We start from the raw sequence: 26980 nt of genomic DNA on the forward strand, positions 1-26980 counted from the left end.
TTGCAAATAATAGAGCCACCACTTGTATCAGGGACACCCTTCCTTCTAAGATCATACTTAAGCATAATAACATCTTTGCACCATTTTTTACATGCTTTATAAATGCTGCTTTCTTGCATAAAAGTCTACCAACTGCCATCAAGGAAGTGGCAGTTACCCCTATTGTTAAAAAACCAGGGCTTAGTGATAAGGACCCTTCTACCCTACACCCAATAACAAACACTCCTTTCCTCCTAAAGATACTGGATAAAGTGGCTACTAACCAATTGCAGACCCACTTTGAATCTGCCTCAGTGCTTCACCATAAACAATCTGGTTTCCATCGAAATTATGGAATCGAAAGTGCACTATTAGATCTGCAAACACAAATGCTAAAACGCATGGATGAGGGCAAAACGGGCCTTCTCATTTTATTGGATCTTTCATTGGCGTTTGATCTTCTCGTTCATCCCAGAATATTGGAAACACTAGCAAACATTGGCAACTGCTCAAAACACAACGTGGAATGGATTGGCTCCTTTTTAGGTGAAAGAACATCTAAGATATGCTAGGGCACTGTATGTTAAGACCCTTTGGCTATCAAATATGGCATACCAAAGGAAGCTGTATTTCTCCCATTTTATTTAATATCTATATAAGACTCTTGTGTGATAAATTGGAAAGGAGGGGTTTCCAAACTACGCCGACGATTTCCAACTGGTCATGGATCTTTGCGGGGATTATACAAAGGACACTATAACACTCAATCACATCTACTCGATCATCCAGAGTGGATGACGGAAAACTGGATGTGTCTTAATAGTTCTAAGACTGAGTTTATGGTCTTTGGCTCCACCCAGGGTACAGAGAGACTTGATCCATCCTACACAAGCTTTACGATTGACTCTTGCGTCATAAAAGTGGTCGAAAAGGTAAAAACTGTGAGCACAATATTTGAAGCCTTCTTAAATGTGGACGCTCATGTCAAATAAGTGACAAAAAACGTGCACTACCATCTTCGAATTCTAAGACAGATTAATCCTCTAGTATCTTGCAAAAACTGCGAGACATAATTATGCCCCGGCTGGACTACTGCAACGCTCTATTGGCTAGTGCAGGGAAAGGAAACATCCAAAAGTTGCAAATAATTCAGAACGATGCCATCAGAATAATCTACAACGCAACTAGAGGGGATCACATTTCACAGTATCATAGGGAGCTTCATTGGTTACCTATTGAAAAGAGAATTCAATTTAAGACGCTGACACTTACCCACTAATGTATGCATGGAGAGGCACAGCAATATCTGACGAAAACTGTAAGAAAATAATCACCAAGCAGGACTCTGCGCTCGAGCGCCACACATCTCCTGACCATGCCACATGTCAAAAGAGCTAGACGATCAGGCAGATCTTTTCCCTTTTACGCCGCAAAAAAACTGGAATAAACTCCCCATATCAATGCGAACAGAGGCAAATTATGCTGTCTTCAGAAAAGACCTGAAAACAACCCTGTTTGAATAAACTGGTTACTAAATCTTAAAGTTTTCTTTTTAATGTTGTAAGTGTTGCGCACTGATGCCTGCGGGCTATAGCGCGGTATAAATAAACAAAATAAAATAATAAATCAAATAGAACCTTTTTGTTGAAGTTGAATCTTTTGGTTGGATTTGAACATTTGAGCACTTTTCAAGAGTCAAAGACAATACCCTTTACACATTAGAATCAGTTTTAGAGTGCAAGGGCAAAAATAGGATTACGGACACAGGACATATTTTGTAGGACCTCTTGACAAAGGATAGACCCATTTGTTTTGGTGGAGGTAGGGAAAAACCTCCTAGAATAGAGATAGTGAGGCATTTTCCAACCCCTTTTTGTTTCAATAAAGGTTTATGGTGTCTGAGTCTCATTCCTGGTTCCTCACATATGGTGTCAGAGGGACCGGGCCCAGTTGACACAAACTGGGGATCCCAGATGAATAGTAAGCTCAACAATGTAAACTCTAGGCCCATGGTTATTGCATCTAGGAAAGAGTGGACTAGCATCATCTTTTCCACCAGTGGGCCATTCACCCAAGAGACAGAGACTGATCAATCCCATTCCATTGGGACAAGACCACAAGTTCAGAGTTGGTTAACAGATTATGAACCCCACAACCACTTAACTTCGATCTTTTGACCTCACATGCCATTCTCCCCGTAAGGAAGACTGTGGAGGGGAACATTTACCACCTTTTTTGTCCCCGAGATTATATGATACAGGGGAGGGACAAGTCAATAGTCTCTTTGGAATTACAGATAATCTTCTCCACCCAACTTGCCATCTATGTTATGCCACTAAAACGGAGATCTTTCCGATTGGGACCCCTGCTCCCTCTTTCTTCCATTCTCGCTGGCCTCTCACCTTGGGCTCTCCCCTGCTCCCTCTTCTGAAGGCAGAAACCTTGAAGTCATCTGCAACTCCTCTCTATCCTTCCTCCCTCACCAAAGGATAGCGCCAAGAAGTCCCACTTTCAACTGTTCCTTTTCAAAGGAATTGTCCCAGTTCTCACTTTCCCCCAGAAGCTCAATGTTTCCAGAGACCTGGTTCTCTCTAGGCTTGACTATTGCAACAACCTCCTCCTGAAACAACCTTCTTCCACTCTGCAACGCCTTCAGCTAATCAGAATGGAGCAGCAAGACTTATCCTTGGCCTTAAGCTCAGGGACCGCATCTCTCCTGCCCTTAAAAGTCTGCACTGGCTCCTGGTTGCTGAACAGACCAAATTCAAATCCCTCTGCATCCTCCACAATGCTGTCTGGGGCCAGGGACCACACTATCTGCAACTCTCTCTTAATAAATACTCTCGTTCTAGACCTCTATGCTCCTCTGGCACCAATTCTCTGTATGTAAAGCATTTTTGCTAAACAGAGAGCAGGGGGTTGTTCGCTTTCCTCAGCAGGATCCCTTCTTTGGAACAGACTCCCGTTCCATCCGCGTCTTGAGCAGGACCTTTTTAAGTTCCAAAAGCACCTCAAGGCTCTCCTCTTTTCCTCCTCCTTCCCATCTTCCCTCCTCTGCTAATTTCACAGTTGCTGTGATTGGTGTCTTAGACCCTTATGCATCCTCGGGGGCCAGTGATCATTCACACCCAATCTTCCCAGCTTCTGTCTACCTTCAGCACTTGCCTCGGCACACCCTCCACACTGGAGAATCATACTTTCCACCCAATGCGGCTCCTGGCCGCATAGCACTTACCATACCCTGCACTTCATCTGCGGCTCACCCTCGAGCACACCCCAGAACCTACCCCACTGCCCGCTTCCTTGCTTCACTTGCACGTTCTGAATACTCACAAGGCATAGTAGGTTCGGCCTTCAGTCGCCCCCTGTATTTTTTGTATTAATCGTATTGCAATCCCATGTTGCCTCCTTTCTGCCCTGTAGGCGCTTTGAAACAGAATTAATTTCCTGTATAAGTGCCTATCAAGCAAACAAATAAATAAAATGCCCCATAGAGAAAGAGAATCAAAGATACTACTCCTCCTTTCCTGTGGAAACAAACTGAAATGTGCTCTCTTAAATTTTTCCTCAAGAGTTGGTGGGTAATTTAGTGTATGAAATCCTATGGGAACCTCTCTCTAACAAGACCCCTGGGAGAAAAAGGGGATGCCACTCCAAGAATCCACATGACAAGAATGAGACCAGAGGAAAAAAAATGTTTTCCTCAGAGAGGAAGGTTATTTATGATCACACTGGGGGTGATACCCTTATAGAACCTAAAGGCCAGCTGAGAACAATACTGCACTCTGAAGAAACTAGAAGGAGAATTTACTTACCATAATGTTCTTTCTATGGATTCCTCTCCCACAGATTCCTCATCTGATAGATATTCCATCCAGCTTTGCTGCTTCGGAAGATTCTTGACAGGGGGCGTAGTGGACCTCGACTCGGCCGTCGATATGTCTTGTCCGGCACTCGATTGTCATATATTTTATCGAGCTCCTCAATCATTACTACGTCATGCATTACTTCCTGGGGGAAAGTCCACGACCATAGCCCTCTGCATGGCCCCTATCCCCGGATGGTACTCTATCACTAGCGTATGATGTGAAATAGCTATTGCTCCCAGTTCTAAATCGTCCACCAGCCCCACCACACTAGTCGAGACCCAGACGTAATCTATTCTAGAGAGGGTTTCATAGACATGAAAAAAGCAAGTTAACCCCTGCGATTTCTCCTTTTTGACCCACCAAACGTCATGGAGCGCCAGGTCCTCAAAGCCCTCCCGTAAAACTCTAGAGGGGGCCACTCATTTGTTTTATTTATCTGACCCCTTTGCTTCTTTAGCTGCCTTTATCCTGATGACTCCAGTGTCTTTATTTGTGTATAGTTTATAAATGTGTTCATGGTCTAGCTCTTCGTTATATTTCCTTCCTTGTGATTGTCTAGTTGCTTTCTCATTCCTTCAGCTCATTCTCAATTTATTTTAGTTGTATTAGCCCATCATTGATTGCAATCCATCTTTTGCTCTTATTCCTTATTTGCTTTCAAACTCTGGAACTGCTTTGCTTGCATTGCACACTCTAGCCCCACATGTGCTACTTTCGTCTACGCCTAAATCCTGCCTACTCTCCTCTTATAATCTGTGATGATGCCTCTGTCATTGTTTTTCTCATTTCATTCGAGGATAGCTCAGGGGCAACACACTCCCCTTGGAAGAAAGACAATGCGGAACAACACAGGTTCGATCCCAGAGTCTGTGCTTAGAAACCTCTGGGTATTAAGCGCGTTATAAATAACCAATGCTTTTGTTCTTTTGTCCTAATTGTTAAAATTATTGACAGCGCTTTGGTGTCAACACTTCATCAATGTAAAACATTGAATAAATAAATTGGTATGTTGAGACGCACCAGCAAGCAATCCGTGTTGCACTTGATAGGTTCACACTTGATGATGTTCAGATTGGTTTCTGGATTCACATCTGTGGAACAATGGCACGTTGAGCAGGGCTCAATGGCAACGTTAATGAACACTCCAGGCTGAGGGAACAGACAAAAAGAAAAGTATTTAGTGACCTACAGTTCTTCTTTATAAATACTTACGGTAAGGGCTAGTGCTATGATGTCCTTTCCAACCCCCGCAAAAGATGAAGGACACAGGATCAGCTGCACATCTAACTCAATATTAAAACATTGCATACACTTCCAATTGTTCATAACCTTTGTACAGTACCGTAGTGCTCTGAGATGCCCCACTAAGGACCCAGACAGCCTTGCAACCGCCCCGCACCCGCAAGAGCACCTTTTGCCCCGTTTCCAGCTCTGAGGTACATGAGGTACCCCTTTCTAAGATGGCCGCCGCATTTCGGCTTCTTTCATTCTGTGCCTTACCAGGCACACAGCAGTAGTCCTGGCCTTGCCTGATTGGCCACTACGTCTACAATCCCTGCCATTGGGCTCCGGCAGGCGAAGCCGGCCCTCTCCTTCCAAGGCCCTCGGGAACAAGGCTGGTGCCTGTTCTCAGCCTGTTCACTGCCGACTCTGCCGTCTGCCAGACCCCCTGGACCTCCAGACTCACCTGTTAAGGTAACATTGCGCCTGCAGCATCAACACTCCGCTGAGCCCACAACCCATCTGCCTCTCACATAAATTGCATGCTCCTTGTAAACTCTTGTGATAATCAATGCTCACTACTTAACTGTGTCACCTCAGTGTTCACTGCCTTATTCTGTATTACCGTGCCACCTTTTTGTCTCTATGCATGACCTCGGACCCTGTGCCCTGATGCACTCCACTCAATGTGCGAGCTCAGTACATGTATGCCCCACACTGTGATCTCGAATTTAGGCACCCTGATGCACCCTTTTCATTACACGGCCTCAGTACATGTGTGCCCCCCATTGTGATTTCGTACTCAGGTGCCTTGATGTACTCCAGTTAATTTGTGACCTCGGTGCATGTGAGCTGTATTGTGCCCTATGGTCGCTTCCTGACCACATTTGAAGTGTGTTGTGCTTTATGGTTGCTTCCAGACCACATCTGGTTTGTATTGTGCCTACCTTATGTCACCAATGCCCCTTATTCGCCAATCCCCTGCACGTCTCCCCAGCCATAGCATGCTACTCTGCCTTACCGCGATCATGTTCCCCTTTTGTGTCATGCAAAGCAACATACTCTGCACTGGCAATAGTTACATAGCCCACAAAAATGGGCTAGCCAGACCTGCCTGTCCAAGACATTAGCCTATCATTTGCCACACACCATTCTTGCCTACCACACCGGCCTTCCTCCCGGTCTCACAATCCGCCTATCCTACCCAATGCTACGCACACTCTTCTGATGTCCCAGCCAATAAGTACTCATATATCTCCAAGCGGAACCCTACCGACATGAGAGCATCATGCCCCACCCTGGACTACAGCACCTCCATAACCGCTGACCTAACTGTCTCTCGAACCACTACCTTCATCCCTACCGATCGGAACAATAGACTTGGTGCCAGAACCCACCATAGAATTAGCAAACGCCCAGCTAAACTACCCAACAAGACTAACAATCACACTGTAACACCGATCAATTCCACCCCTCCTACTCCAAAAGGAGCTCTTCTAAATGTTAGATCACTAGTCGCCCATTCCATAGAAGTCACCGACATTATTCTAACTAATAACCTGGACTTCCTCGCTGTAACCGAAACCTGGTTGCATGACGCTGCAGGACCATCTCTCACCCTAGCTATACCTGATAACTACACCATCCTCAGAGCAGATAGACCTAACGCTCGAGGAGGTGGTGTAGCTATCATCTTTAAGTCCTTGCTTGATGTTAGACTAGCCTCCTCTCCTCCACTTAAATCATGTGAGCATCTCACAGTCAAATTACAAACTTCCCCTAAGAGCACCATCACATTGCATTTAATTTACAGACCCACCGGCCCACCTGGTTCATTTGAGGAAGACATCACCTCACTAGTTGACGAAAGTTCCAAACCGTCAGCACAAATGATTATACTTGGAGACTTCAATCTCGGGTTTAATGACCCTCTCGACACCTCAGCCATTGCCCTGGCCACGGCATTAGAGGAGCATGGCCTCCAACAACTCTGCTCCAAACCCACTCACTCGAAGGGCAGAATCCTTGACTGGGTAACCGCCCTTAATTGCAACATTACCATGAAAGATCCCGTCCAGCTCATCTGGACTGATCACCACTTCCTCCCATTTGACATTAATACTAGCAATTTAGTGCATAAAAGGCCTGTTATTGCACCGGCCTGTCCAACTAGGAAAAAGAGTAACATCACAGCGGAAGCCTTAATACCCTTGGTGACCCCTACTCTGAACGCACTACCAGCTACAACTGACATGAACCAACTGGTCAACGTCTATAATGATTCCATGGCCAAAGCCATCGACATCATTGCCCCACTAAAAATGCGCAAAGGGAAACCAAAAGCGCACCTGAATACATGGTACACCCCGGAGCTCAAACTTCTCCGGCAACAAAAAAGTAAACTTGAAGCACTATGGAAATCAGTGCCTTCAGGAAATAACAGAACTAATTTCACCAATATCTCCACTCTATACAAAAATGAGATTACACGCGCAAAGAAAGAATCTCTTAAATCCAGGATCTCTCAGGCAAGCTCTAGCACAAAGGAGCTCTTTAACATACTAAAGGAATTAGAAAACCCCATTCCTCCCATGGATACTTGCACTAAGGATAAACCATGGCGCACAGGGATCCAGAATGCCCTTGCTAACAAAATTTCAGGGCTCCAAACTAAAATTGACAACAAACGACAACAACTCACTCATGGTCCTACCTCCAGTTCCACCCCTCCTCCACCTACCTCCACTAGCCCAGCCTTTATTTTCAAAAAGGTATCCATACCTGAAGTACAAAAAATTATAGCGTCTTTGAAGCCCTCGAATTGCAAGGGGGACAGTTGCCCCGCACAGATCATAAAAGATGCAGCCAGTGATCTCTCCCCCTTCATTACCAAATTAATAAAAATGTCATTCTCCGATAACTCGGTCCCTAGTAATCTGAAACAATCCTGGGTCCTACTACTACTAAAAAAAACAACCCTCGACCCAGATATACCCACGAATTATAGACCCATTACCACCGTCCCATTCTTACTAAAAATTCTTGACAGAGTGGCCTATCTACAAATCCAGGATTACCTCGAGACAAACCATTTATTAGGAACTCGCCAATCTGGCTTTCGACCACAACACGGGACAGAAACGGCCAGATAGACGACCTCAAAGATAAAGGTAAGGCTGCCATCCTTCTTCTCCTCAACCCCTCCCCTGCCTTTGACCTGGTTGACCACAAAATCCTGTGCAACCATTTGTCATCGGCAGCACACTTCTCCCACTCTGCGGTCACATGGTTCCAATCCTTCCTGGACAATAGGACCATGAAGGTCTTCTCACCCCTAGCAGCGGCCGACCCTATCCCTATTACTTGCGGTGTCCCACAAGGATCTTGTGTCTCACCTACTTTGTATAATATATTTACAAAGCCCATATTCGACAAGCTGGACCATCTGGGTGTCACCTGCACCAATTACGCAGATGAAACCCATATACTCCTCACCCTATCCGGCAATTACAACTCGGACGCCAACTGGATCAATGAAGTCTTCTCCATCATTCAGGCATGGATGGCCACACATGGCCTTTGCCTGAATGATAACAAGACCGAACTGCTCCATGTCGGCTCACCCAACACCATCCGGAAACTCTGTCCCAGCTACACCAGCTTCACCATTGACGGCAACACCATCCCCATCGCCAAAAGTGTAAAAACCCTTGGTTTCTACCTAGACACGAATACCAACCTAGCCAAACAAATTAATATGACTGCCTCAGCGGCTGCCTACACTGGTAAACTAATTAGGGCCTGTATACCGTTGATTTACCCGAACAACTGCCTCACTTTAGCCAGAGCACTTATACAATCCAAACTGGATTACTGTAATAGCCTTTATGTAGGCGCCAACAAAACGGTAATCAATAAATTGCAAGTTCTACAAAACAACGCACTCCGTGCCGCCCTAAATATCCCCAGAAGAGAACATATCTCGGCTACAAGAATCTCATGCAAATGGCTCTCCATCCAACAAAAAATAGACCTAAAAACCATCTGCCTCACCTACAAAGACCTTAACCACCTAGCCCCGCCCTATCTCACTAACAAATTTACACTAAGACAGAATACCAGAACCACTAGATCCTCTAATACACTACAACTGACGGTGCCCAAATACTCCCTCAAAAGAGCTGGTGGTTCTAGCTTCCCAGTTCTAGCCTCACAACTATGGAACACCATTCCACTGGATATCAAATCCACAACCACCTTCCAACCTTTCAGAACTAAGGTCATCACTTGGTTACTCAACAAATAACCAACCATGTATGTAAGCATACCTAATGTACAAATGTATCCTTTACTATGTCTGCCTATTATTATCTATGCACTAACTGCTTTCTTGTCAACTATACATTTGCTTCAATACTGTACAATTGTTCCCTACCTTTGCCTGTAACTTGATGTTTAAGCGCCCATATACCCCTGGGTCAGGAGCGCTATACAAATAATTAAACAAACAAACAAACAAAACATACATTTTTCTCAAAAAAGCTAGAATTCCTCTTGAAAATGTTGACAGGTGTTACTCTTATTTCACTTGATAGCATGTAGTTCTGTACTGAGTAAAGAACTATAACATTTGCATAATATGATCTTGATTACAATAAACAAGCATGTCTTTCGGTATATTGATGGAGTGTGGTGGGTTACTGAAGTAGGGAACGGCCAAGGGACTGACGCAGAGGTGGCAAAAAACCATAGCATTCCCAACAATGCTTCCAAATGTTGCTCCCTTAGCACTCGGTTCAACATAACAGGTTTAGCTTGCAAACCATTGGAACATTCCAGAGGTTATAGGTACGGCAATACTGAGCATGCAATACACATATACTCGCAGCACTTTACACATTTTCCTTTATTTTGCTTTCTGCTATTTAATGTGTTTTGATCGCATATTTACTTTTGGGGAGAAAGAGCGATACTGAAATGTCAAAAGTGAGTGTCCTGCCGTCACTAAGTCAAGAATCACAACATAACTCAAGCAGATGTGCTGCACAGTATGGGCATGATTCACGGAAACGTTTTATAATGGTGCAGTCCCATAGGAAAACAGTCTGTGAATCAGGCCCTATGTCTCGTAAGAGGATAGTGGGTGCCTTGTAAGTAGGTGGGTGTACGACTAACATTAAATTAACTGGCCCACCCATATAGTCTGCTCATGGCCCTTCCATTGACATGCAAACAGACAGCAGGGCAAACTTGCATTTCTTTTCACATTTAGTTCACATCTTGGAACTACATGGTATGAAATTCTGTGTCAAGACTCAGAGGATCTGATTATGCTCAATTCTTCTCTTTACTTCTCGAGCAGCAATAACCAATAAACATTATGAAAACAACAAACTAACAATGAACTACAATTCCCAAAAACCGAAGTTTGTTTTTCATAGGTCTGTTTTAACATGTGTCTTTTCCAGTCCAATCACATCAAATCTTTACCCCTAAACACTGAAAACTTCTGTGCTTCTTCCACTTTCTTTGCTGCTCGAGCAGCTGAGCTAAGTACCCTTTACAATTATTTCATTACGGTATGAATGTTCATAGAAGTTGCAGAACGAACACTGGTGTATTTACTTTATAAAGCAGCGTGCGCATGACAAAGGTCATTTGGCGGAGCGGATCCGGATTTAGTGTAGTGAAGGCAACAGGGCTTAAAGCTCTGGCGTTTTTTAGCCTCGATAGGAGGCACTGCCACACAGAGTTTTGCGCCGGGCGCGACGTCACCTCAGAGGTTCCGGCGCCATTGCAAATTTCCGTGGCAGAGGGATAGGAGCTTCAGAATACACAGGAGATAATTTTTATAGATCAAAAGACTCACCGGAGTTAAATAACGCTGACAGCATCTACGAGTGGTGCAGGAAGTTACTGCTTCCAGGAAGCTCAGCAAACGAAGCCGGGCACATGCCACCTAGTGGCCAGAGAGCAGCACTGCACTCACAAACACTGCAGCTGCAAGGGAATTGACGGGCACAGTCCCAAGAAAACTGTTCAGGCTCCCAGATCTGCCAGAAAGAGGAGGTGAGATTTATTTACATGTTATACATATAAGTACTAATACAGATAAAGATGGACACAGTCCCCAGGTAAGATTGAAAAAGGTGTAGTCCCGCCTAGCTACGAAGAAAAGTGTCTATTTTGACAGGGGCATCCCAAGATAACTGCACATAATAAGACAAAAGACACAACCGCAATAATGAGTGGATACTCAGAGGAGGACTCAGAGGGACCCCACGTAAGTGGGTTAAGAATGAGTCAGGCAGTACAGAGAATGCCGACTGCTGGCAGGCCCCACAGGAGAGAGGAAAGGGGCATAATGGAGGACCTGGTAGCTTTATCTTGGAGCATGACAGACCTGAGTAAAGCATGTAGGGATAAAGGGGGAAGAAAGAAGAAGACCTGCACGGCACGTAGAGCCCGGACCCCCACGGGTTCGCCGCATAGGTACAAGAGTGGCAAGAGGAAGGAGAGGTCGCGAGGCAAATATGATTACAGCTCAGATGACACATCTGACGAAGACTGCAGGAGCAGTAGCAAATCAGATGACCACAGCTCGTCAGAATAACAGACCTCCTCAGCAAGTGAAGGGTGAGAGCCCAGAAACAAGAAAGGCAGAAAGGAAGATGAGGGACCACGGGGAGATGAATTTGACCCGGATGAGCTAGTACACCCGAGGTCAACTGAATGGGACCCCCCAGAGAATATAGCAGAATACCTAAGAAAAAGGCTTAGAGCGCCTCTAAGCATACAAGCCAGAAATAAATTGAGGTCTGAATGCCCCAGACCCAGGGTACCAGATGGGGTGGCGGAAACGCCAGAGATTAATGAAAGGATGCTAACATTCCTCGGGAGGTACGGCAGAGATGTAAAAAAGGGCATAGACCGGTCTTGGAGATCCTGTCAAGATAAATTATTGGATATGGTGGGACCCATCACAAGGACATGGCAGCTTGCGGGGGAGGCCAAGTAGAAGCAAGAAACCATTGACCCAGAGATAATTGCAGGCTGGGCCCAGAGGACAATATGCCTGCTGGGTAATACAAACACTGCAATAGCAACAGAAAGAAGCAGATCCATCCTGATGAAGATGGACTCAAAATTAGGAGAAATGGCTACATCAGAACAAGCGGCGGCGGCCAAAGGAAAATTATTTGGAGATTCTTTTATAAAAGACATGGCTAAGTTTTCCAACACATACAAATCCATGGAGAAGGTGAAAGCTTTACTCAAAAAGAATTTTGGAAGGACGTTTTTTGACAAGAATGGCAGAGGAAAGGGCCGCTCGGCCAGCCGCTATCAGTACCACAGGTCCTACAGTGACATACATCACTGGAGGGAACAAGCGTACCGAAGGGCAAACCCTTTCTTCCCTTCCAGAGGCAGAGGTAGAGGCCGGAGCGGCATCAGCAGACAGGAGCATCAAAATGCCACAGGTGAGAGGAAAAAGCGCGCTAGCGAAAGACTTAGAAGCATGCATTCCTCCAGTAGGAGGAAGAGTGAGACTGCACACGCAAAGTTGGGTAGAAATATCCGCGGATGCTTGGGTACGGGTCAGGGTTTTCAGTTACAATTCTGCAAGAACCAATACAAGACGTCAGACCCAAACAGATAAGGTTCAGCAGGGAAGACGAAGCACTACTAGACAGAGAAGTAGAGCTGCTGAAAATAAAAAAGGCAAGCAGCCCGGGCCAGAGAGGGACAGAAAGGTTTTATAAGCAACCTGTTTTTAGTGAAAGGCAAGCACAAAGTCAGACCAGTGATAAACCTCAGGGAACTGAATTAATTTCTCATATACAGACACTTCAGAATGGAAGGAATTCACCTACTGAGGGACATCCTACAAAGAAGGGATTGGTTAGCGAGGATAGATCTCAGGGACGCCTATCTGGCAATACCGATCCTTCAGAGTCAGAGGAGGCTACTACAGTTCCTCTGGAAAGGAGAGAATGGGAATCCACAAGCTTGCCGTTCGGACTGGCGACAGCCACCTGGTGCTTCACCAACCTGTGAACCCAGTGGTTGGACACCTCAGACAACGGGGAATCAGATTGATTATATACCTGGACGATATCGGCATAATGTGCCAGGACAGGGAGACTCTGGTAGAACAGATCCAGAGAACAACAGATGTATTGCAGAAGTTAGTTTTCCTAATAAACTGGGAGAAGTCAGAACTAGTTCCAGCCCAGTCAATGGAATTTTTGGGGTTCATCCTTGACACTGTGCCGGGCACCCTCAGATTACCTTTGGGGAAGGTGAACTCCATCAAGAAAGAAATAAAGAACTTGATGACAAGGCAGATGATTTCTCTGAGGGAGATAGCCAGGCTGGTAGGCCGACTGTCATCCTCGATACAGGCAATTTTTTTTTTCAGGACCACTGCATTACAGAGCGTTGCAGAGGCTGAAAATAGAACATGCCAGGAAAGGTTTGTTTTACGAACAGAAAGTGCCCATTTCTCAAGAAGCGTGAACGGAACTAGAATGGTAGTATTACCACATGGAGACATGGAATGGCAGGGCGATATTCGGATCCTCCCTGAACCTTGTAATAGAATCGGATGCCAGCTGCAGGGGCTTGGCGTCCAGGTGCGGCGAACAGTCGACCGGGGGGAGATGGTCGAGTGAGGATTTGGCCTCCATATCAACTGTCTCGAACTGTTAGTTGGATCATTTGCAGTCCGCTGCTGAACTCAGGAAGGAGCAAGATGTGCCATCCTGCTCAAGATGGACAATGTCTCAGCAGTCAGGTACACAAACCGATTGGGAGGGACAAGATCCAAGATGCTGGCGGAGATAGCCAAGGAATGTTGGCACCTATGTCTCCAGAGAGCAGTCAGCGTGACAGCGGAGCATCTGCCGGGGGAACAGAACCAAGTTGCAGACTGGAATTTGAGACACCTGAGGGACTCCAGCGATTGGCAGCTGGGGGAATCAGTATTCCAGGAGATCATGCATCCTAGAGGTCTGTGTCAGAAGGATCTATTTGCTTCGAGGTTGAACAGGAAGATCTCCAGATTTTTCAGCTGGAGACCAGACCCAGAAGCAGCGGCAACAGATGCATTTCTCCAGGTGTGGGGACCAGCGAAGGAATACGCTTTCTCGCCATTCGCCATGATAGCGCAAATTGGAGACAGGAAGTGACAGTGATCTTAGTGACACCCGATTGGAGGGGTCAAGCATGGTTCCCAGACCTACTGGAGATGTATTACGACTGTCCAATTATATTGCCACACAGATAGCACATAGTCCTGGGACCAGCTGGAGAACTTCATCCGCTGGTGCAAACAGGGAACCTGAGCCTGATAGCATGGGCGATTTCAGGAGATCCTGGGCCACTCCAGGTCTTTCGGGAACAGCTCAAAAGTTTATCAAAGAATCATGGGCCCTGGGGACCGGGAAGGCTTACAGAGTGGCAATGGCAAAAATGGAGTAATTGGTGCATGGAGAGGGAGGTTAATCCCATACAAACAGATGTAATTCACGTGGTGAATTTTCTAGCAGACCAGACAGCACAAGCTAAGGCATATAGAACAATTAACACGTACAGATCAGCGATATCTGCAGGGCACGAATACATAGAAAGAAAACCAGTGGGCGAACATACATTAATCTGTAGATTACTGAAGGGAGTCAGGTGCATGAGACCGCCGACACCTAGGTATTCACGCCTCTGGGACGTGAGTGTGGTGTTGACGATGTTTGAGTCCTGGCCGGACAACGAGAATCTATCTAGGAAAGCTCTTTAAAACTAACTACATTGTTATCCTTAATCTCTTGTAAGAGAGTGTCAGAGGTCAAGGCATTAGAGATAGACAAGACAGAAAATCTTTTTCTCCTACAGGTGTTATATTTTACATTGAAAAAAGGACGAAGACGGGGATTAAAACTCTAGAGTACATGGCTTTCCTGAAAGGCCCAGGTTATGCCCAGTTAGGTGTCGGAAAGCTTATGAGACCGTGGCAGATCGGGTGAGACTTGCAGGTGTCAGCTGTTGATAGAGGTGAGAAAGCCCCTTAAAGCATTAGCAACAGCCATATTAGCTAGATGGATGAGATGGTGCATGGCAGAAGCAGGCATTGACGTAGGTCAGTTTGGAGCACATTCAACTACAGGTGCTATGGCGTCTTCAGTTTTTATGCTAGGGGCTCACCTTGAGGATGTCTAGAAGGCTGCAGACTGTTCAAACAAAACAACGTTTAAGAATTTCTATTTTAGACCAGTGGACCAGATAGCATTGTTGGTGGTAAGTACGCTTTAAACAAGCATAATCGGAGCCTCCGAGTCTTGTCATAGAATACAGATTTTCAACATATTCGTTACAGAAAGTCATGATTCTATTAAAGACTCAGAGGCGAAAGATTATTCCACCCATTCAATCGCTGTAATGTATGAATGATAACAGGACGTATATCAAAAGATGGTTGTAATTTTGGAAATTGTATGTATTGTTGATATTATGCGATTGCCCACCCGATCAGGAAGAGATGTTTCATTGAGTTTTATATTTTTAACAGGGACAGAGAATAAGACAACGGCATCGTGAGAAATGTTCAAGCTAAGAAATAGAAGTTGTCTACCGGTTGGGGCGCAGGTTATTCATAGATCGATCAGCGGCAGAAAGAGGAAGAAGCACGGAATACTGTATACCCGGTATGATTGAGTCACTTCTTTATCTACTATTGCTATGCCGGAATTTGATGTTATAAAGAATAGAATATTTTTCCCAATACGTTACTGATATTTCTTATGTCAACAGAGACAAATTATGGTACGAAACGCTCCATGGTAACTCGGTTCCATTGAAAATTAGAGTAAATGACTTTTAAAAAAATATCTGTGCCTTAGAATAATGTGAATTATGTAATTGTCTGACCTTGACTGTTCCATCCTGCATGGTATAACAATTGAATGGATATTGACCTAAAATAACAATGCATTGATGAGTTAAGGATAATGAATTTAATTTTAAGAAGTTGCATATATTATGAGAACTGATTTTACAGATGTTTTATTGATGTGTTCTGTAAAAGTTTGCAAAGGTTTAAACAAACCAAAAGCAATAAAGAAAAAATAAAATAAAAAAAAGAAGCACATAAGTTGTCAGTGTTTATGGGGAAAGATTTGATGTGATTGGACTGGAAAAGACACGTGTTAAAACAGATCAATGAAAAACAAACTACAAGTTCACTTCGGTTTTTGGGAATTGTAGTTCATTGTTAGTTTGTTGTTTTCATAATGTTTATTGGTTATTGCTGCTCGAGAAGTAAAGAGAAGAATTGAACATAATCTTTCGCCTCCGAGTCTTTAATAGAATCATGACTTTCTGTAATGAATGTGTTGAAAATCTGTATTTTGCAAGTATTGCAACTTTGCCGCTAGAGATGGTCACATTGTCAGCCAAGTTCAAAGTTTTGCGTGTTTGAACGGTTCTAAATGGATCGACACATAGACAGATCATCCTTACTTTACTGCACAGCATGTATTTTTTTTTATGGAAAGGGGGTGGCTGACCACCATGTAGAGGTCATTGGGATGTACTGTTGGTCTGTAGATGTAAATATGAAAAGCATTCCATTGTCATGCTTCCATTCTTCATTTGCTTCTTCCTTTCTTTGTTCTGTTCTTCCTTCCTGAAGTGTCCTGTTTCTATGCTGACACATAGTTTATATTGGCCCTTTGTCTATGTCTGCCCTGAGGGCAGGTCACATGTAGGGGGCTGGTTTAGCAGGGTAAGTTTGAGAAATAAAACAGAAGCTTGCATCGCACTTGAACTCCGTACCCGAGTCATTATTAAAGTGTGCTGTTTGTATTATTATCCACATCCTGTTTCCCGTCAGCAACACATTGCCGACGATACATTACCATTACCACAGCAAGTAACGGACAGCGCTCGACCCGCTGACGCTGGCGGGCCTTTTGCAGTTGGTCCTGTTGTGCACCTGCTGTCCTGCGCTCATCCACATGGCGCAAAGCAGCCATTAAACAGCCATTTTGACTGGCAACAGAAAAAAAAAGGAGCATTCGACGTGTGCTCTCACCGACCAGCACTGTTTTGTTTGGCTGCACGCCAACCCTGCAGGCGTCAGGTCAGTTAGCACATTCTTCTATTGGCAGTATAAGATAATTTGTGCTGGTAATTATACTGCAATTAAGGTGAGGTTCAAGGCAGCCACATACCATGTCTGAACACCTCCAAACACAGGCCAATGGACTACATACTCACACAGCGTCTCCAAGGCTGTGCCAAGTCCAGCCCTTACCACAGCACTGTTGAAACAGCAAGCCGATCACATAGTGATCATGTCTGAAAGCGAGGATCCCAGCGTCAACGCCACCCCGTCATCATTATCCCCTGGTTTGACAAGCAGAATGGAAGGAGGCCATGAGTCCTTACAGTTACAGGCTGTCCCACCATTTGATATTTCAGACACCAACAGCCTTGCACCACACTGGAATAGATGGCTAAAGGAACTATACATTTACATTGATGCTACTGGAGTCAGAGAAGGACAGCGTCTGAGAGGAATACTAATTTGGGCCAATAGTGCAAGACATTGCATTTGAGATGCTGGAAAATGCCACAGACATTCACATGGATTATTGACTCATTGAACACCTATTTTGCTCCGCATAGGAATGTTGATTATGAGAGACATATATTTCACACCACCACCCAAGAGAAAGGTGAGACATTGGACACCTTTGAAATGCGCCTGCGGGAGGGGGTCAAGTATTGTGACTTTGACCATTATTTGAAGAAGGATGCTCTGAAATCACAAGTAATTGCAGGGTGTGAGCCGCAGAGTTCTGAAAAAGATTATCACAAAAAAAGATCTCTAGAAGAAATTCTGATGCTCGCTGGGCTGACATGTCAATCTCCATACAGGCAGAGACCCTGGGCAACATAAAAATATCACAGACAGCAGCTGCAGCACCCATATGTCAGGTCAAAGCAACTGACAAATCAACTAATAAGGAACAGTGCAAATGCTATCGATGTGGCTAAAACTTTCCTCACGTTGGCCCAAGCCCAGCAATGGGTCATTCATGGGCTGCCTGTGAATGTGAAAATCACTTTCAGTCCATATTCAGGAACATCAAATACGTATAACTATCTGCAGACTGCAGAGGCTCGGACAAGGGTGCAGATAGTGCTCGGTCAATGAAATGGCGGTTGCCCGCCAACAGGCGAATGACCTCCCCAGGTAAACGACAGGAATCTCCGCGCAGAAGAGGAGATATTCAGAAGGAAGAGGTGAATTTAATAACCAAGAAGAAAGTCCACATGACAAAAGATAAGATACATAGATACCTCACCCGAACGTCAAGACGACTCTGACTCATACCCCGAGTGCTGATCTTAAGAGAGGATATGTCTATACCATAGGAACAAGAGAGCAGTAGAATATAGTCCAACACTATTGCTGCAACTAAATGGAAGTGCACAAAATTTCTTGATTGACACAGGCGCCACGGTTAATGTGATAAATGAACATACATACTGAGGGCTCACCCACACTGCGAAGCTTCGACCTCCCGACATCAACATATATCCCTATGGATCTAACACATCACTTGCGCTAAAATGAGGGGCACCTAGGTATTCCCTGATCGCTCATGGTACTACAAACATTCTATAACAAATGATCAGGGCAAACCCATAAGCCACAAGGACCCAAAAATAATGTAATACATATTTACGCAAAGACAATCAATTCATAGTTCATACAATTAAATACTATCCACAGATAAGTGAGCCCAAACACATTCCCAACATTTAAGATACACTGTAATTCATAGTGATAGTGACACCTGGTACATACAGAGAGTATCAGGTAACTTATTAGTATAGTCCGAATGGTTCACACTGGGGGATGGGGGCAATTGTACAGGTTTTTACAACAAAATGATGAGTGCCCGGCATGTGTACCAGGCACTGTTCATTATTAAAGTCAACACGACTGTATTTTTGGCCTAGAGCCTATTCAGTTGGCTGCAAATTAGATGGCCTTCATTGGGACGAGGAACTGCTGTCTGATCTCAGACGGACTTTCCTGTGGTGGTGTTATTCAGTAGGGGTCTGTGTACGGGATATTCTATTAGTGCTCGATATGTAGAAAAATGTGCCCCCACAGGGGGAACGCTCACCATGCCTCAATGCTTCTAGCATGTTGGTTCAATGATTAAACGCCTGTGGCGTTATGGCTGACGATCCACCAGCAATGGGTGCCCATCAGGGAAATCTATAATAAGATATAATGGCCATCACAAAAATAGGTCCCCTTGCCTGTGGTCATCATTTTTGCACAGTTAATAAGGGAACAAGGTGGCACATGTACCCCACTGGTGAGTGGTCTTGAGCACGAGAAATCGTATGCAGGCACCCGGTAGGGTACCCCATGATCAAGTCTCCCAATACTCGGTGTTATCACTAAATCTGTCCATTGGTTGTGCTATGTGTGTGTCGTGTGATTTTAGGGTGGATTGTAGTTGTGCGCACTGGTCAGCTGTATCCAGAAGGGGTCCTGAGTCGGTCGTGGATGGCTGTGAGGTGTATAAATATCTATTGTGTTGGTGTGTATTTGTGTAATGTTGATGGATTTATGGACTACGTGCCAGGTAGTTCCATCTAGGTTTGCTTCCAGAATCTCAGAGACATAGTAGGGTGTGAACCTTAGATAGATTCTTGGTGTGGCTATCCCCTAGTCAAGTGTAGTGGAGTTAGTTATGTTGGAAGAGCAGGAAGGGGAAATGGGTTAGTAAGTCGGTCGGTTTGGTGAAGTTTCTGGTGTGAGTCTTTGGTTGCCACTTAATGGTATCTACCAACATTCTTGGTTGTGGTCTGTTGGCCGATCTCGCCTCCTCTAGGTCAGGGGTTGACTTCCTTTGCAGGTTATGGTGGCAGGTGGATGTTTGTTCCTAGTGTGTTCCTGGTTACTCGTCCAGGTTAGTTGTGGCTGTTGGGTGTGGGCCTGATGTCCGGTCGGATTTCGAGAGGGTGCGCACCAGGAGTTGTAAAGTTAGAGGGGAGGTGCTCAGCCGGGTGGGGTGGGCAGGTTAGGGTGGCCCTAGTTGTGGGTCGCAGGTGGATGGTTGTACCTAGTGTGTGCCTGGTTATTTGTCCAGGTTAGTTGTGGCCTTGGGTGTGGACCTGACGTCAGGTCGGTTGCAGAAAGGGTGCGCAGCAGGAGTTATAAAGATAGAAGGGGAGGTGCTCAGGTTGGTGGCCCTAGTTATGGGTGAGCAAGTTAGGGTGGGCCTAGTTGTGGGTGGGCCAGCTGGGGTGATGCCTGGGTTTTAATGGTTTACCTGTCTGAGATTCCTTGGAGCATAGTTGCACATTGGTGTTATCCCTAAATATGTCCGTTGGTTGGGTGGCCTTCTGTTCATTGATCACTCTAGTTGTTGGCCATGGTTGAGGGGCGGGTTGGAGGTGGGGGTGGTGCAGTGCTCTGGTCCTCTAAGATATTGCTGTTGTAATGTGTGACCGTGTCCCTTTGTGTATTTCTTTTTGGTTCACAATGTTATTGCTGCCAATGTCCCTTTGCGGTTGTCATTGTCTGTTAAATAACCAGGTTTTGAGTCATTTCCTGAAGCTGATGTGGCCTTCTGTGGTTCTAATTTCTTTGGGCATGGTGTTCCAAAGGTTAGCAATTACATGTAAGAAAGTTGTTCCTCCGAATTTCCTTTTTTTGTACTGTTTTGTCTCTATTTGTAGGCCGTTGCTTGATCTTACGTCCCTTCTTGGCTGGTAGCGGCTGATCTTGGCTTGGAAGAATTTGGCTCCTTGTCTGTGTAAGGCTTTGTGAGTGATGCAGAGTGCTTTGAATTAATGTCTTTTTTTACTGGTAGCCAGTTTAGGCTTTTCAGAGTTGGAGTGATGTGGTCTCTTCTGTTTAATCTTATTAAAATCCTGGCTGCACTGTTTTGCACCCTTTGGAGTATTTGATGAGTATTTCCGGTATTCCTAGGTAGATTCATAGTCAATTCTTGTAAGTATCAGGGATATGATTGTGAAGGTTCTGTGAGGATAGGAGCGGAATGGGAGTAGTCCTCTGAGTAGTCTTAGGAGATAGATGTATTTTTGGGTGATTGCGTTGACTTGCGGTTCCATGGATAGTCCATCGCCCATGAGGATTCCTAGGTTATTTACTAAGTCGGAAGTCTCTGGTTGTGTTCCCAAGCCGCCCGGACAGCCCAATTGTGGGTTGGCTGTGTTGATTTCTGTAGGTGAGAGCATTCTTTCAGTTTTTGCTGAGTTCACTTTGAGGTTGTTTGTTGTCATCCAGTTGTAGATGTCTGTGAGGCAGTTGTTGAGGCAGTTATTTTGTTCTTGGGTCATGGTCGTCTTCACTATCAGTTGTGTGTCGTCTGCGTAGCAGTAGGCTGTTAGTCTGTGGGATTCGAATGATTTTAATCAGGGGGTGCATGTAGATGTTGAAAAGCAGAGGAGAGAGGTGAATACGTTACTACCGCCCCACACCTCCATTTCTCCCTTTTTTTCCCTGAGCGAGAAAAAAGCAGGCTAAACAGCCCATATGAGGTTAATACAACAATAAACTTCCCACGGGAAGAAAAAAACTTGTGAAAAATACCACAAACTGTAGCGTCAGAAAGGGATTTTATTTGATTGGAGAGGAAAAACAGGCGACATGAAGAACAGAAAACAGTCATCCCAGGACCATCACCAGGTGTCAACCCACTATGAAGAGATGCGCACCAACTGCCAATCTTTCTGAGCAAGTATGGATGGGTGGGGAGATGAAGAATCCATAGAAAGAACAGTACAGTTAAGTCATTTTTCCTTCAATGGATTGCCTTTCTCCTGCAGAATCCTCAAACTATAGACTCCCCAAGCAGTGAGGCAAAGGAGACGGGTAGAAAGTTACACCAGCAGATTTTGCAGCACCGCCCTGCCAAAACACACATCAGCCCCACGGGCAACATCTAAACTGTAGTTTCTAGCGAAGTGTGAAGAGAGGACCTTGTCGCCGCACGACAAATATCCCTAACCGGGACTCCTCTTTGTAAGACAGGTGATGCAGAGACCCCTCTAGTCCAGTGTGCCCAGATGGCAGAAGGCAGCTTCCTGCCTGCAAACTGACAGCACTCCGCTATTCACAAAATGATCCACCGGGATCGTGTTTATTTCATTTCTGGCTTTACAGGCTAGAGAATAGGCCACCAAGAGTTGGTCAGATTTCCGTGATTCCGACGTGTTTGCGACATAGAAACGCAGGACTCTTTTGGGATCTAATCGATGTAAACGCTCCTCTTCCTTGGAAGGGTGGATAGAAGACTAGCAGGTCTATGGCCTGCGATAGATGAAACTCAGACACCACCTTAGGTAGAAATCCCGGCCTTACTTTCAGCGAGACCTTCTGTTGAAAGAACTACAGGAAGGGCGTTTACTACAAAGGGCCTGCAATTCACTAACCCGTCTAGGGGATGTAATTGCCACTAAGAAGGCGGTCTTCAAAGAGAGTAGTTGCAAAGAACAGGCATGCATGAGCTCAAAAGGAGCCGCCATCGAGAAGTTAGAACAAGATAAAGATCCCAATTTGGGACAACAAAGGGAATTGGCGGAAACTTATTTACAAGGCCCTTCAGGAATTGAGCCATCACCAGGATCGTGAAATATGAACCCTGATCCGGTAACCTTTTAAACACATACAAGGCCGCCAAATATCCTTTGACTGTGGTAACCTGAAGTCCTGAAGAGGCCAGTGACAGAAGGAACTTCATCACTGCAGTGGTGGGACAAGAGATAGGGTCAATCTCCTGTTCCCTGCATCACGCCTGAAATCTTCTGCACCTGCACGCATACAGAGATCTTGTAGATGGTCTGCATGCAGCCAGCAAATCCACAAGAACCTCCTCAGAGTGGTCCCAGTCATATCTCATCCTCTCAAGAGCCATGCATGTAGGTTAAGGGACTCTGGTTTCGGGTGAAGCACCCAACCTTCTGACTGGGTTAGGAGATCTGGGGGCTGAGGCAACCGGAGAGGTGTTCAGATGATCAGATCAAGAAGGTCTGAGTACCACGTCCTCCTTGCCCAGTGCGGGGCAATCAAGATCATGGTTGCTCAAAACCTCTTGAGCCTCCTGAGACCCCAAGGAATGATGGGAATTGGAGGGATGGCGTAGGGGAGAGAGAAAATCCAATCCACAGGAAATGTGTCTCCTAGTGCGCGGTTCGCTGGGAATTCCCTCAAGCAAAACGGTCTGCACCAAAGGATTCACTCATTGAAATGGGCTTCTTTGTGCATTCATCCTCCTTATTGTCTACCAGTGAAGTAGTCAGAGATAACAAAGTCGCAACATTTATGGCCAATTCCATGTTTGCATGTTGAAATCAGTGCTACCCAGATACAGCATGTAGAGGTATTTATCTTATGCATTACACACACAAAAATGCCAAACACCTGCGGGGGTGCGATATTAGAAGCATTGTGCTCTATCGCATATAAACAAGAGTGCTAATTCCTCCACAGCCAAGACAGGTAGCCTTGTTGTTCAGCATCCCAGGAGTGAGTCACTGCAGGGCCTTTTGAAAGTCATGAAAACATACAGGTCTCTGTACAAACCTGAGGAGCCAGAGATATATCACAAGACCAGTAGCAGGTATCAGATAGAGAGGGTTAACAAACCAAGCACTGACAGAGCCAATAATAACGGCCTGAGAGTAGGCAATCTGTGGGCATGTGTCAGGCATTTACCATTTACCAATATTACCATCATATGACCAGGTCTACATCAGCAATATACATCCCAGCCTTAAAAAAGGCAGCTCATACACTGCACAGGCAGTTCATATCACTGCATCTCTCTCTCTCACTCTCACAGACATATCCACACACAGCCTAGCACTGTACTACACACACTGTCCTAATACTGCACATTCAAACAAACACTAGCACCAAACACACTGCCCCAGTACTAGATTAAACACACACGTCTACGCCGACACAGTGCAACCACACTGCCACAGTGCTACACAAAGATTACCCTGAGCATGGCCACACACATTTCCCAAGCACACACCCCCACACACAATGCTTTATATATGCACACAGCCTCAACACTGCACACAATTACACATACACACACACTGAATTTCCAAGCACTGCACTACATAGATATGCACACTCTAACAATGTCTGTAATCTGGCTTTTCTGCTGAGCAATGGAGTAACTAAGAGGGCTGGGTGCTACCAACCGCAGTGTGATGCCCGGACTGGAATGGTATGCAGAGGAACCCCTGGCAACCCTGATCGCACCACATGCGAGAGGCATGGGGATTGCCACATTCTCAGTGAAGTGGACACTGACCCTTTAAGTAAACTGGGGCTTAGTTACTGGCAAAACACCATGGGCCCTTTTGGACAGGGCCCACTATCACCTATGACAAAGGCATCCATGACACAATTTACCATTGTTGAAGCAAGAGAAAATGATTTCACCGCTACCTCAGAGAAGGAAAAGGGAGCACAGTGACTCTCCCAGTGCAACACAGGGTCTGGGTGGTAAAGTCCATTCACACATCTGACATTTCTAAGATGGCGGACTGCCATCATATTGGTTCCGGCTGCCTCGATAATGAAACCCATAGTTCAACATTAAGCACACCTGTATTCAAGCACAATTTACACTTAATTCAATCAGTGCAGCAATCCCGAAACACTGATGCAAATACATGAAGGTTACATGACCCTGTGTAAAGAATCAGGCACCTATATAGCACTGGTAGGGAGCCTAGCAGTGAACGTCTTTCAAGATGGGCCAGCAGAGTGTTTGGGGTGAGTTGGAGGGCAGAGCACTTTGGAGAAGGAGGCAGTTGGAGGGAAGAAGAGCGTGGTGGAGAATGAGGTAGCAGGAAAGAGGAGAAGAATGGAGGAGACGTAGGTGAGAGAGAGGAAATAAGTGGAGAAGGACACTATTGGGTAGAGGAGCAGCGGGCGGTGGCAAAGAGGCAGGAGTGGAGGAACACCATGAACGAGGAGGTGGAGAGGAGTGTACTTGAGGAGTGAAGCAGTCTTAAGGGAGAGAAGGAAGCAACAGTACGTTAAGGTGTAGCGATGAGTGAAAGGACATTGAGGCAAAGGTGGAGGAAGTTGTTAATGGCAAAGGGTGGAACATCAGTAGTAAGGATAAGGAGAGAGTAACAGGGAACCAGGCGCAGGAGAAGGAAGAAGCTGCATTGGGGGTGAAATCAAATCTAAGAAGAATAGGCGAGGAGAAGTTGCTGCACCCTAGTTTTAGCACGGGTAAATGGGAAAGTCTGAGGAATGAGCATGTGGCAAGGTGTTCAAGAGATATAAGAGAAGAGTAGGAGGAGGACAAGGAGGAAAACAGATGAGGAAGTAGATCAGAATCCCACAGGAACAAATACGTATTTAGGCATCGAGGAGGAGAGGGAGAGTGGATGTGGTATAGTACCAGGACTCTCAGAAAGGACGGTGGTCAGTGGCTGAAACCCACAGCCAGTGGAGAGACTTACCCACTGGACAATCTGTGCCCTTTTGTTTGATATCTACGAGACAATTGTGTATCTTTTCGTGGTGGACCTGAGTGGAGCAAGAGGAACCAACCTGACCTGATCCTTCCATCCTTGTGCCTGTTTGTGGTGCTAATTAGGCAACAATGTTTTTAGGGATAACATTGACTTGATGCAAGATAAAATCTGTCTCTCGCCTAGCCAGAGTGAATCTCCCAGAACTTACAAGCCTTTGTTGGTGGCATCATTTGACTTTTCACTGGTCACTGCTGGCACTATCCTTACACGTTTACAGAGTTCAAAACCTATGTCACATATATTTGACTTAATTCCAGCATGCATTGCTAGGATGTATGCTACACATTTTGTATCATTTGTGACATTTGTGAATACCTTGTTTTCTTAGAACAAGGTGTGGTACCAACAGAGCTGAAGTTATCGACTGTCACCCGCTTACTAAAATAAATGTCCCTGGACTCTAAATGCCTACAAAACTATCGACTGGTTGTTGGGCTACCGTGGCCGGCACAAAAACAAAAGCTGTTACCCTTCACCTACAAGCTCATGTGGATAATTCCCAGGTTTTGGACACCTTTCAGTCAGGTTTGCGTCCTCTGTTATTTAACATTTATATGCGACCACTCGTTGCAATTTTTACTAAGCATGATCTGTGCTATCACTCATACACAGATGACACCCAGATTTTTATGAGGGTGAGCAAATCTGCTGAGTCACTGCATGATATGATGCAGTGCACTTCTGAAGTCGGCCAGGGGATGACGACCAATAAGCTGCAGTTGAACCCAAGCAACCCTGAGCTTATCCTGTTTAGACCCAAACATATTATAGGGGTGCACCAACAAATGACTTCTCCTTGCTTATTTGGTCTCCCTATGACATTCACATCCAAGTTCAAAAACAAACTTAGGGTGCAATCTACAGCTTGGAGCAACAATATATTCAATTTTGTATAATTTAAGGTTGCTCCGGCATACCCTTCCATATATCCCATCTACAGATCATGATATGGCGGTATGCTTGCTGGTTAATTCCAGGTTGAATAATGCGAACGGCTTGCTATCAGGCTTACCAGGCAAACAATTTAATCGATTGCAGAGGGCTCCTCGATATCCCTGCATTGGCTGCCTGTCAGGCAGAGGATACATTTTAGGATCCTGTGCCTGGTATTCAAGTGTCTAAATGGATTGGCCCCTCCTTATCTAGCTATTAGAATCTCCCATTTTCATCTAATTTGCACTTGATTATGATTCCATCATCTAACTGCATCTCTAGAGGTGATAGACTTGTTTCAGTCTACTGGCCGTGGTTGTGGTATGCATTGTCACTCCATTTATGCAAACTAT

General features: G+C 45.3%; 1 protein-coding gene across 1 annotated transcript in view; it reads right to left on the minus strand.

Annotated features, from left to right (window-relative positions):
• The window catches only part of LOC138503957 (intestinal mucin-like protein), a 507729-nt gene extending 496610 nt beyond the window's left edge, over positions 1-11119 (minus strand). Inside the window, exons 1-2 of the mRNA XM_069624091.1 lie at positions 10939-11119; positions 4869-4997 (exon numbers count right to left, since the gene is read on the minus strand). The gene's annotated coding sequence lies outside the window, so the exon portion shown is untranslated. The remainder of the gene's footprint in view (positions 1-4868; positions 4998-10938) is intronic.
• Positions 11120-26980: the final 15861 nt, after the last annotated feature.

This window comes from Ambystoma mexicanum, chromosome 11 (assembly GCF_040938575.1).
Source record: "Ambystoma mexicanum isolate Mex_15411 chromosome 11, UKY_AmexF1_1, whole genome shotgun sequence".
Lineage (NCBI taxonomy): Eukaryota > Metazoa > Chordata > Amphibia > Caudata > Ambystomatidae > Ambystoma > Ambystoma mexicanum.